The sequence below is a fragment of the Oncorhynchus mykiss genome, chromosome 7 (assembly GCF_013265735.2).
Source record: "Oncorhynchus mykiss isolate Arlee chromosome 7, USDA_OmykA_1.1, whole genome shotgun sequence".
In the NCBI taxonomy this organism is placed as follows: Eukaryota; Metazoa; Chordata; class Actinopteri; order Salmoniformes; family Salmonidae; genus Oncorhynchus; species Oncorhynchus mykiss.
Window position 1 is genome coordinate 82,094,124 of NC_048571.1, and position 14,036 is coordinate 82,108,159.

A 14,036-nucleotide genomic window follows, 5' to 3' on the forward strand; every position below is an offset into this window, starting at 1 on the left:
AATACGGCTGCAGTGGTAATATCGACCCCCTCCTGCAGTGGTAATATCGACCCTCTCCTGCAGTGGTAATATCGACCCTCTCCTGCAGTGGTAATATCGACCCTCTCCTGCAGTGGTAATATCGACCCTCTCCTGCAGTGGTAATATCGACCCCCTCCTGCATCCGGCTGCAGTGGTAATATCGACCCCCTCCTGCATCTGGCTGCAGTGGTAATATCGACCCTCTCCTGCATCCGGCTGCAGTGGTAATATCGACCCCCTCCTGCAGTGGTAATATCGACCCCCTCCTGCAGTGGTAATATCGACCCCCTCCTGCATCCGGCTGCAGTGGTAATATCAACACCCTCCTGCATCTAGCTGCAGTGGTAATATCGACACCCTCCTGCAGTGGTAATATCGACACCCTCCTGCATCTGGCTGCAGTGGTAATATCGACACCCTCCTGCAGTGGTAATATCGACACCCTCTTGCAGTGGTAATATCGACACCCTCCTGCATCTGGCTGCAGTGGTAATATCGACCCCCTCCTGCATCTGACTGCAGTGGTAATATCTACACCCTCCTGCATCTGACTGCAGTGGTAATATCGTCCGTCAGATGCAGGAGGGTGTCGATATTACCACTGCAGTCAGATGCAGGAGGGTGTTGATATTACCACTGCAGCCAGATGCAGGAGGGTGTCGATATTACCATTGCAGCCAGATGCAAGGGGGTGTCGATATTACCACTGCAGCCAGATGCAGGAGGGTGTCGATATTACCACTGCAGCTAGATGCAGGAGGGTGTCGATATTACCACTGCAGCCAGATGCAGGAGGGTGTCGATATTACCACTGCAGCCAGATGCAGGAGGGTGTCGATATTACCACTGCAGCCAGATGCAGTAAGGTGTCGATATTACCACTGCAGCCAGATGCAGTAAGGTGTCGATATTACCACTGCAGCCAGATGCAGTAAGGTGTCGATATTACCACTGCAGCCAGATGCAGTAAGGTGTCGATATTACCACTGCAGCCAGATGCAGTAAGGTGTCGATATTACCACTGCAGCCAGATGCAGTAAGGTGTCGATATTACCACTGCAGCCAGATGCAGTAAGGTGTCGATATTACCACTGCAGCCAGATGCAAGAGGGTGTCGATATTACCACTGCAGCCAGATGCAGGAGGGTGTAGATATTACCACTGCAGCCAGATGCAGTAAGGTGTCGATATTACCACTGCAGCCAGATGCAGTAAGGTGTCAATATTACCACTGCAGCCAGATGCAGGAGGATGTAGATATTACCACTGCAGGAGGGTGTCGATATTACCACTGCAGCTAGATGCAGGAGGATGTAGATATTACCACTGCAGGAGGGTGTCGATATTACCACTGCAGCCAGATGCAGGAGGGTGTAGATATTACCACTGCAGCTAGATGCAGGAGGATGTAGATATTACCACTGCAGGAGGGTGTCGATATTACCACTGCAGCCAGATGCAGGAGGGTGTCGATATTACCACTGCAGCAGGGTGTCGATATTACCACTGCAGCCAGATGCAGGAGGGTGTAGATATTACCACTGCAGCCAGATGCAGGAGGGTGTCGATATTACCACTGCAGCCAGATGCAGGAGGATGTAGATATTACCACTGCAGCCAGATGCAGGAGGGTGTCGATATTACCACTGCAGGAGGGTGTCGATATTACCACTGCAGCCAGATGCAGGAGGGTGTCGATATTACCACTGCAGCCAGATGCAGGAGGGTGTCGATATTACCACTGCAGGAGGGTGTAGATATTACCACTGCAGGAGGGTGTCGATATTACCACTGCAGCCAGATGCAGGAGGGTGTAGATATTACCACTGCAGCCAGATGCAGGAGGGTGTCGATATTACCACTGCAGCCAGATGCAGGAGGATGTAGATATTACCACTGCAGCCAGATGCAGGAGGGTGTCGATATTACCACTGCAGGAGGGTGTCGATATTACCACTGCAGCCAGATGCAGGAGGGTGTAGATATTACCACTGCAGCCAGATGCAGGAGGGTGTCGATATTACCACTGCAGCCAGATGCAGGAGGGTGTCGATATTACCACTGCAGCCAGATGCAGGAGGGTGTAGATATTACCACTGCAGCCAGATGCAGGAGGGTGTCGATATTACCACTGCAGCCAGATGCAGGAAGGTGTCGATAATACCACTGCAGGAGGGTGTCGATATTACCACTACAGGAGGGTGTAGATATTACCACTACAGCCAGATGCAGGAGGATGTAGATATTACCACTGCAGCCAGATGCAGGAGGGTGTCGATATTACCACTGCAGCCAGATGCAGGGGGGTGTCTATATTACCACTGCAGGAGGGTGTAGATATTACCACTGCAGCCAGATGCAGGGGGATGTAGATATTACCACTGCAGCCAGATGCAGGAGGGTGTCGATATTACCACTGCAGGAGGGTGTAGATATTACCACTGCAGCCAGATGCAGGAGGGTGTCGATATTACCACTGCAGGAGGGTGTCGATATTACCACTGCAGGAGGGTGTCGATATTACCACTGCAGCCAGATGCAGGAGGGTGTCGATATTACCACTGCAGGAGGGTGTAGATATTACCACTGCAGCCAGATGCAGGAGGGTGTCGATATTACCACTGCAGGAGGGTGTCGATATTACCACTGCAGGAGGGTGTAGATATTACCACTGCTGCCAGATGCAGGAGGGTGTAGATATTACCACTGCAGGAGGGTGTCGATATTACCACTGCAGGAGGGTGTAGATATTACCACTGCAGCCAGATGCAGGAGGGTGTAGATATTACCACTGCAGCCAGATGCAGGAGGGTGTAGATATTACCACTGCAGCCAGATGCAGGGGGATGTAGATATTACCACTGCAGCCAGATGCAGGAGGGTGTCGATATTACCACTGCAGGAGGGTGTCGATATTACCACTGCAGGGGGGTGTAGATATTACCACTGCAGCCAGATGCAGGAGGGTGTAGATATTACCACTGCAGCCAGATGCAGGGGGATGTAGATATTACCACTGCAGCCAGATGCAGGAGGGTGTAGATATTACCACTGCAGGAGGGTGTAGATATTACCACTGCAGCCAGATGCAGGAGGATGTAGATATTACCACTGCAGCCAGATGCAGGAGGGTGTCGATATTACCACTGCAGCCAGATGCAGGGGGGTGTCTATATTACCACTGCAGCCAGATGCAGGAGGGTGTCGATATTACCACTGCAGGAGGGTGTCGATATTACCACTGCAGCCAGATGCAGGAGGGTGTCGATATTACCACTGCAGCCAGATGCAGGAGGGTGTAGATATTACCACTGCAGCCAGATGCAGGGGGATGTAGATATTACCACTGCAGCCAGATGCAGGAGGGTGTAGATATTACCACTGCAGGAGGGTGTCGATATTACCACTGCAGGAGGGTGTAGATATTACCACTGCAGCCAGATGCAGGAGGGTGTAGATATTACCACTGCAGCCAGATGCAGGGGGATTTAGATATTACCACTGCAGCCAGATGCAGGAGGGTGTAGATATTACCACTGCAGGAGGGTGTCGATATTACCACTGCAGGAGGGTGTAGATATTACCACTGCAGCCAGATGCAGGAGGATGTAGATATTACCACTGCAGCCAGATGCAGGAGGGTGTCGATATTACCACTGCAGCCAGATGCAGGGGGGTGTCTATATTACCACTGCAGCCAGATGCAGGAGGGTGTCGATATTACCACTGCAGGAGGGTGTCGATATTACCACTGCAGCCAGATGCAGGAGGGTGTCGATATTACCACTGCAGCCAGATGCAGGAGGGTGTAGATATTACCACTGCAGCCAGATGCAGGAGGGTGTCGATATTACCATTGCAGCCAGATGCAGGAGGGTGTCGATATTACCACTGCAGCCAGATGCAGGAGGGTGTCGATATTACCACTGCAGCCAGATGCAGGAGGGTGTCGATATTACCACTGCAGTCAGATGCAGGAGGGTGTCGATATTACCACTGCAGCCAGATGCAGGAGGGTGTAGATATTACCACTGCAGCCAGATGCAGGAGGGTGTAGATATTACCACTGCAGCCAGATGCAGGAGGGTGTAGATATTACCACTGCAGCCAGATGCAGGAGGGTGTCGATATTACCACTGCAGCCAGATGCAGGAGGGTGTCGATATTACCACTGCAGGAGGGTGTCGATATTACCACTGCAGCCAGATGCAGGAGGGTGTAGATATTACCACTGCAGCCAGATGCAGGAGGGTGTCGATATTACCACTGCAGCCAGATGCAGGAGGGTGTCGATATTACCACTGCAGCCAGATGCAGGAGGGTGTCGATATTACCACTGCAGCCAGATGCAGGAGGGTGTAGTAGCATATACAGGAGGGTTTACAGCAGGCTGTTAGTCAGGCTGACAGGTCCTAAGCTTCACCCTGAGAGGAGAAAAACCTCTGTCTATAAATCCAACCGACAGAGATCTTTATTGTCCATGTCTGACAGGCACTGTCATTGGACCTGCTGATGTGTGGCTACGCAGACACACACACACACACACACACACACACACACACACACACACACACACACACACACGAGTGGCTGTGGACATTTGTCTTAACGCTAGCCTACCACTCCACTCTGCCACCTGAGAACAGCTACAACACAGACAGAAAACGATTGGTTTTTGCTGTTGCTGGTGTTAATTTTTTATTTTCCTGCGTGGACAAATAGCAGCAAAGTAAGATATGTTTGTTCTTGGTATCGTTCAACACCAGCTAGTCAACCACTAGCAGTAGCTATGAGTCAGGCACTTGAGATTACAGAAGTTCTGCCTAAAAAAAAACACAACACAGTTAAAAGATTCAACTTATTGTGTTATGGGCATAGAGAAATCAATAAAATGCAGGTAAAATACACATGACCAAAAATATGTGGACACCTGCTGGATCTCGCTTTGTGCACGGGGGCATTGTCATGCTAAAACAGGGAAAGGGGCCGTCCCCAAACTTCCCAAGTTGGAAGCACAGAATCGTTTAAAACAGGGGTGTCCAACCCTGTTCCTGGAGAGCTAACCTCCTGTAGGTTTTTTGCTCCAACCCCAGTTGTAACTAACCTGGTTCAGCTTATCAAACAGCTAATTATTACAATCAGGTGGGCTAGATTAGGGTTGGAGTGAAAACCTCTCCAGGAAACAGGGATGGAGAGCTCTGGTTTAGAATGTCATTGTATGCTGTAGCGTTAAGATTTCTCTTCACTGGAACTAAGGGGCCCGAACCATGAAAAACAGCCCCAGACCATTAATCCTCATCCACCAAACTTTACAGTTGGCACTATGCATTGGGGCAGGTAGCGTTCTCCTGGCATCCGCCAAACACAGATTTGTCCGTTGGCCTGCCAGATGGTGAAGGTTGATTCATCACTCCAGAAAACCTGTGTCCACTGCTCCAGTCCAATGGCGGCGAGCTTTACACCACTCCAGCTGACGCTTGGCATTATGCATGGTGATCTTAGGCTTGTGTGCGGCTGCTCGGCCATGGAAACCCATTTCATGAAGCACCTGACGAACAGTTCTTGTGCTGATGTTGCTTCTGTAACAGTATAACTTTAAACCGTCCCCACGCCCATACCCGGGTGCGAACCAGGTACCCTCTGTACACATCAACAACAGTCACCCCACGAAGCATCGTTACCCATCGCTCCACAAAAGCCGCGAACCACTACTTCAAGGTCTCAGAGCAAGTGACGTCACCGATTGAAACGCTATTTAGCGTGCACCGCTAACTAAGCTAGCCGTTACACATCCGTTACATCAGCACCACCGCTAACTAGTTAGCCGTTTCACATCTGTTACACTTCAAAAGGCAGTTTGGAACTCGGTAGTGAGTGTTGCAACCAAGGACAGACGATTTTTACGCGCTTCAGCTCCCGGTGGCCCCATTCTGTGAGCTTCTGTGGCCTACCACTTCACGGCTGAGCCGTTGTTGCTTCTAGACGTTTCCACTTCACAATAACAGCACTTTCAGTTGAGCAGGGCAGCCCTAGCAGGGCAGAAATTTGACATACTGACTTGTTGGAAAGGTAGCATGCTATGACGGTGCCACGTTGAAAGTCCCTGAGACTCTTCAGTAAGGCCATTCTACTGCCAATGTTCGTCTATGGAGATTGCATGGCGGTGTGCTCGATTTTATACACATGTTAGCAACGGGTGTGGCTGAAATATCCAAATCCACTAATTTGAAGGGATGTCCACATACTTTTGTATATACAGTGTATAATGTATCATTTCTTCTATACACACACCATAAAGCACACTCTTTATTCTGAGTACTGTTCACTCTCCGGGGGGCTATTAGAGCAATAGTGTAGTAACACCAGTCCACAAGGGACCGTAACTCTGGGTCTAGAAGTCTAAGTGTCAGACCAGGATTGAAATAATATTTCAAAATATCTAAATGACTTCTGCATTACATTCAGAGTAAGTATTTAGGTCTGCAGTGGACGTTTGGGTAGCCTTGTAAAAATAGAGTAACATTGGGTCAGGAATGTAAGGCCCAGTGAACATGGGAGTGGAGGTCTCGGCATCCCAGTGGACTGGTGACTACAGCTCTGGGACTAAAGGTCTTGGGTAGATGTCCGTAGCACTGTAGACTGAATACTGTAGTTCTAAGCCAGCGGTAAAGGTCCCCAGGATCCTGTCTCTAAGGCCCTGGCCTGTATGTAGCCCTCACTGTTTACAACAACACTGCTGAACACAGCAGACAGGGCTCACACACACACACACACACACACACACACACACACAAAGGCACAAACACACACACACACAAAGGCACAAATGCACACAAGCACAAAGGCCACATTTACAGTATAGTAGCTGGAGACTTAAACAAAGAAAGCAAATCTGAGGAAACCTGCTACCAAAGTTCTATCAACACATTGCCTGTAGTACTCGTGCTTCAAAAAATCTCAACCACCGTTACTCTCCTTTCCGGGATGGCTACAAGTCCCTCCTCCGGCTTTCCCTTCGGCAAATCAGATAAAGACTACATTCTGCTCCTCCTTTCCTATAGGCGGAAACTACAACAGGAAGTACCCATACTAAGTTCTATTTAACACTGGTCTGACCAATCGGAATCCATGCTTTAAGATTGTTTTGATCAAGCGGACTGGGATATGTTCCAGGTAGCCTCTAGGAATAACATAGACGTATACATTGACACGGTGACTGAGTTCATCAGGAAGTGTGTAGGGGATGTGTTATTTCATCGTTTTGATGTCTTCACTGTTATTCTACAATGTAGAAAATTTAAGAAAAACCCTTGAATGAGAAGGTGTGTCCAAACTTTTGGCTGGTACTGTAAATACTCAGACATTGCGCGTCCTAATATTTATATATTTCTCAATTCCATTCGTTTACTTTTAAATGTGTGTGTATTGTTGTGTACTGTTAGATATTACTGCACTGTTGGAGCTAGGAAAACAAGCATTTTGCTACACCAGCAATAACATCTGCTAAAACCTTACATTTTCCTAGCCAACAGAGGGATTCAGCAATCAAAGACAGGCTTGCTAACAGACCTAACTGAATACATAGGAATTCCATCATCTTCTCCATCCGTCCAGTCAGTCATATATTTACAGCACGGAAAACGTGGGCCATGGAGAGATACCCATCTACAGTTTACTTACATATAGGCAGTTAGTTAAATGGAACATAATTGGGCCATGGAGAGATACCCATCTACAGTTGACTTACATATAGGCAGTTAGTTAAATGAAACATAAGTGGTTCTACTGTGAATCAGAGGGCTGGATTATTCTCAGCACTTATATAGTCTGCCACAGTTGTACCTACCTAGGTCCTAGGAGAGAATAAAGTGTTTGTTAGGCTAAATACAGCAGGCACGAAGGACTGCAGCGAGAGAAAGAGAAAGAGCGAGTGAGAGAAAGGACAGAGAGAGAGAGAGAAAAAGAGAGAAGATTTTTCTGCTGTCATCGTATCTAATGTCTAGCTGGGCTAGTTGTCTAGCTTCAGTCATTGTGGTATATCCCACTACCACATTACCAATGCTACTACACTAACACTACAGAACAGGAATAGTGATGTGGCTCTTATTCAGGTTTATAGATCCCATGAGTCACGACTACAAGATAACAGGAATAGTGATGATGCTCTTATTCAGGTTTATAGATCCCATGAGTCATGACTACAAGATAACAGGAATAGTGATGATGCTCTTATTCAGGTTTATAGATCCCATGAGTCATGACTACAAGATAACAGGAATAGTGATGTGGCTCTTATTCAGGTTTATAGATCCCATGAGTCATGACTACAAGATAACAGGAATAGTGATGTGGCTCTTATTCAGGTTTATAGATCCCATGAGTCATGACTACGATAACATGAATAGTGATGTGGCTCTTATTCAGGTTTATAGATCCCATGAGTCATGACTACGATAACATGAATAGTGATGTGGCTCTTATTCAGGTTTATAGATCCCATGAGTCACGACTACAAGATAACAGGAATAGTGATGTGGCTCTTATTCAGGTTTATAGATCCCATGAGTCATGACTACAAGATAACAGGAATAGTGATGTGGCTCTTATTCAGGTTTATAGATCCCATGAGTCACGACTACAAGATAACAGGAATAGTGATGTGGCTCTTATTCAGGTTTATAGATCCCATGAGTCACGACTACAAGATAACAGGAATAGTGATGTGGCTCTTATTCAGGTTTATAGATCCCATGAGTCATGACTACAAGATAACAGGAATAGTGATGTGGCTCTTATTCAGGTTTATAGATCCCATGAGTCATGACTACAAGATAACAGGAATAGTGATGTGGCTCTTATTCAGGTTTATAGATCCCATGAGTCATGACTACAAGATAACAGGAATAGTGATGTGGCTCTTATTCAGGTTTATAGATCCCATGAGTCATGACTACAAGATAACAGGAATAGTGATGTGGCTCTTATTCAGGTTTATAGATCCCATGAGTCACGACTACAAGATAACAGGAATAGTGATGTGGCTCTTATTCAGGTTTATAGATCCCATGAGTCACGACTACAAGATAACAGGAATAGTGATGTGGCTCTTATTCAGGTTTATAGATCCCATGAGTCATGACTACAAGATAACAGGAATAGTGATGTGGCTCTTATTCAGGTTTATAGATCCCATGAGTCATGACTACAAGATAACAGGAATAGTGATGTGGCTCTTATTCAGGTTTATAGATCCCATGAGTCATGACTACAAGATAACAGGAATAGTGATGTGGCTCTTATTCAGGTTTATAGATCCCATGAGTCACGACTACGATAACATGAATAGTGATGCTGCTATTATTCAGGTTTATTTCAGCAGTAGGTCAGGAAATGCATAGGTAACATTTAGAAAGTAATCATTAGAAAGTAGTGTAGAAATCTATAAAAAAAACACTATAAGGCAACAACAAATTCAATCGTTTTAAGACAACTTCTTGGAAAAAAACATTTCTTTGTAATAAAGGTGTAACTTGTCAGAAGAATGCCTTAACAGTATTTTTAAACTTTCAGCTTCCCGATCAAATCTAAAAAAAAATGTCAAGCAGACAACCTAAGAAATACATTGAGAAACCTATCCAACCAAAAAACATAGAGACCCAGAAAACCTGAGTCTACGCCTTCACTAAAACAATACAGAAGTACACTATGGAAAAAGAAGGAACAGCACGTCAGAAATCAGCTCAATGTAAATGAAGAATCCATAGAATCCATAGAATTCATAGAATCCGTAGAATCTATAGAATCCATAGAATCCATAAAACCCATAGAATCCATAGAATCTATCTATAACAAAGAACAAACGTCAAAAACAGAAACATGATTAATTATAAATCTTAGAATCAGCTATTGAAGACTACCAGAACCCACTGGATTATCCAATTACATTGAATTGAACTACAGGACAAAATACAAACCCTCCAACCCAAAAAGGACTGTGGGGTTGATGGTATCCTCAATGACATGATAAAATATACAGACCACAAATTCCAATTGGCTATAGTTAAACTGTTGAACATCATCCTCAGCTCTGGCATCTTCCCCAATATTTGGAACCAAGGACTGATCACCCCAATCCACAAGAGTGGAGACAAAGTTGACCCCAATAACTACCATGGGATATGTGTCAACAGCAACCTTGCAAAATCCTCTGCATTATGATTAATAGCAGACTTGTACGTTTCCTCAGGGGAAACAATGTACTGAGCAAAGGTCAAATTGTCTACCAAATTACTGTACAACAGACTACGTATTCACGCTGCACACCCTAATTGACATACAAACAAACCAAAACAAAGGGCTAGGTCTTCTCATGCTTTGTTGATTTCAAAAAAGTTTTTGACTCAATTTGGCATGAGGGTCTGCTATACAAACTGATGGAAAGCGGTGATGGGGGAAACATACGATATGGTAATAATCCACAAACAACAAGTGTGCAGCTTGAGCCCTACCATCTTAAACCTACAGTATATCTCAACAAGTTGGCGAGGGCACTAGGACAGTCTGCAGCACCCGGCCTCACTCTACTAGAATCTGAAGTCAAATGTCTACTGTTTGCTGATGAACTGGTGCTTCTGTCCCCAGCCAAGGAGGGCCTACAGCAGCACCTAGATATTCTGCACAGATTCTGTCAGACCTGGGCCCTGACAGTAAATCTCAGTAAGACCAAAATAATGGTGTTCCAAAAAGGTCCCGTTGCCAGGACCACGAATACAAATTCCATCTAGACACCATTTCCCTAGAGCAGGAATTCCCAAACTGCGTCAGGAGTACTCCAAATGGAAACATGATTCCCATTTTACATTTTTTTTTATTTTTTTATTCTTCACATTTTCAATCAGTCCATTTATTGGGACAATGCTGGGGGGGGGAGGCACAAAAAAATATATACAGACAATTCCTTCATCAAACAACACTGTTTCACAACGCATCAGTGACATGGCAGGAGATGTTTTGAAACAATTACTGCTTTGCATACAAGCCAGTGAATTATACAAACCACTGGAAACCAGGACAGGATTTTTTTTGAGTACTAGACAGCTTTGTGACATCAAATGGACTTTGGTAATCAAGATGTGTTGGTATCTGTAATGATGGAGCAAAAGCCATGACAGGGAGACATCGTGGAGTGGTAACGCGTGTGCAAGCAGTTGCTCCCGACAACATTTGGGTACACTGCAGCATCCACCGAGAGGCTCTTGGGTACACTGCAGCATCCACCGAGAGGCTCTTGGGTACACTGCAGCATCCACCGAGAGGCTCTTGGGTACACTGCAGCATCCACCGAGAGGCTCTTGGGTACACTGCAGCATCCACCGAGAGGCTCTTGGGTACACTGCAGCATCCACCGAGAGGCTCTTGCTGCCAAGGGAATGCCTGACAGTTTGAAAGATGTTTTGGACACTACAGTGAAAATGGTTAACTTTGCAAGGCCTGAACTCTTGTGCATTTTCTGCACTATGCCATGATATGAGCAGCGACCATTTAACACTTTTACAACATACTGTGCTTACTGTGTGCTGGTTATCAAGGGGCAAAGTATTGAAGCGTTTTTTTTTAAATTGAGAGACGAGCTTAAAGTTTTCTTTGCTGACCATAATTTTCACTTGTCTGACCGCTTGTATGATGACGAGTTTCTCACACTTTCTGGACTATCTGGGTGATGTTTATTCTCGCCTGAATGATCTGCAACTAGGATTACAGGGACTCTCTGCAACTATATTCAATGTGCGGAACAAAATTGAGGCTGTGATTAAGAAGTTGGAGCTCGTCTCTGTCTGCATTAACAAGGACAACACACAGGTCTTTCCATCATTGTATTATTTTTTTGTGTGCAAATTAACTCAAGTTTACGGACAATGTCAAATGTGATATAGCGAAGCACCCAAGTGAGGAGGGTGCGCAATTACGCAGGTACTTTCCTGAAAAGGACGACACAAACAGTTGGAGTCATTATTCCTTTCATGCCCTGCCTCCAGTCCACTTACCAATATCTGAACAAGAGAGCCTCATTGATATTGCCACAAGCGGTTCTGTGAAAATTGAATTTAAATCAGAAGCCCCTGCCAGATTTCTGGATTGGGCTGCACTTAGAGTATCGGCAGGTAGCATAGTGGTTAGAACGTTGGGCCAGTAACCGAAAGGTTGCTAGATCGAATCCGTGGGCTGACAAGGTACAAATATGTCGCTCTGCCCCTGACAATTGTAGTTAACCCACTGTTCCTAGGCCATCGTTGTAAATAAGAATTTGTTCTTAACTGACTTGCCTAGTTAAATAAATAAAAAATCATGCCTTGGCAAATTGTGCTGTTAAGACACTGATGCCCTTTGTAACCACGTACCTATGAGTGGATTCTAGTCCCTCACAAGCATGAAAACTAAATACAGGCACAGACTGTGTGGGAAATGATTTAAGACTGAGATTCTCTCCAGTACAACCCAACATTGCAGAGTTATGTGCATCCTTTCAAGCACACCCTTCTCATTAACCTGTGGTGAGTTATTCACAATTTACGATGAACAAATTAAGTTTTAAATGTAAGATGGCTAAATAAAGAGCAAAATGATGTATTATAATATATTATTATAAGTGCCCTTCCCATGAGGCACATTTGTCACTTCCCATGAGCCGGGTTGTGACAAAAAGTCACACTCATTCTTATGTTTAATAAATGTATTGTATAGTGTGTGTGTGGCAGGCTTACAATGATGGCAAAAAAACAACATTTGAGAGTGCGCTGACCCTGGCCAGAGGGGGTACGCAGCTGGAGGTTCAATGTTTGAAGGGGTACGGGACTATAACAAGTTTGGGAACCACTGCCCTAGAACACACAAAAAACTATACCTACCTCAGCCTAAACATCAGCGCCACAGGTAACTTCCACAAGGCGGTGAACGATCTGATAGACAAGGTAAGAAGGGCCTTCTACGCCAACAAAAATAACATACAATTCGACATCCCAATTAGGATCTGGCTAAGAATACCTGAATCGGTTATGGAACCCATACCCCTTTATGATTGTGAGATCCGGGGTCCACTCACCAACCAAGAATTCACTAAATGGAACAAACATCAATTTTGCAAAAACATCCTCTATGTACAAAGTAAAACACCAAATAATGCATCCAAATCCAGAAAAGAGCCGTTAAATTCTACAACCACCTAAAAGGAAGCGATTCCCAAACCTTCCATAACAAACCCATCTCCTACAGAGAGATGAACCTGGAGAAGAGTCCCCCAAGCAAGCTGGTCCTGGGGCTCTGTTCACAATCCCAAATAGACCCCACCTAGCCCTGGGACAACAACAGCAACAGAATTAGACCCAACCAAATCATGAGAAAACAAAAAGATAATTACTTTACACATTGGAAAGCATTTACCAAAAAAACAGAGCAAACTAGAATGCTATTTGGCCCTAAACAGAGAGTATACAGTGGCAGAATACCTGACCACTGTGACTGACCCAAACTTAAGGAAAGCTTTGACCATGTACAGACTCAGTGAGCATAGCCTTGCTATTGAGAAAGGCCGCCGCAGGCAGACATGGCTCTCAAGAGAAGACAGGCTATGTGCACACTGCCCACAAAATGAGGTGGAAACTGAGCTGCACTTCCTAACCTCCTGCCCAATGTATGACCATATTAGAGACACATATTTCCCTCAAATTACACAGATCCACAAAGAATTAGAAACAAATCCAATTTTGATAAACTCCCATATCTACGGGGTGAAATTCCATAGTGTGCCATCACAGCAGCAAGATGTGTGACCTGTTGCCACAAGAAAAGGGCAACCAGTGAAGAACAAACACCATTGTAAATACAACCCATATTTATGCTTTATATATTTATTTATTTTTTGTGTAGTTTAACCATTTGTTCATTGTTACAACACTATATATATATATATATATATATATATATATATATATATATATATATATATAAAATATGACATT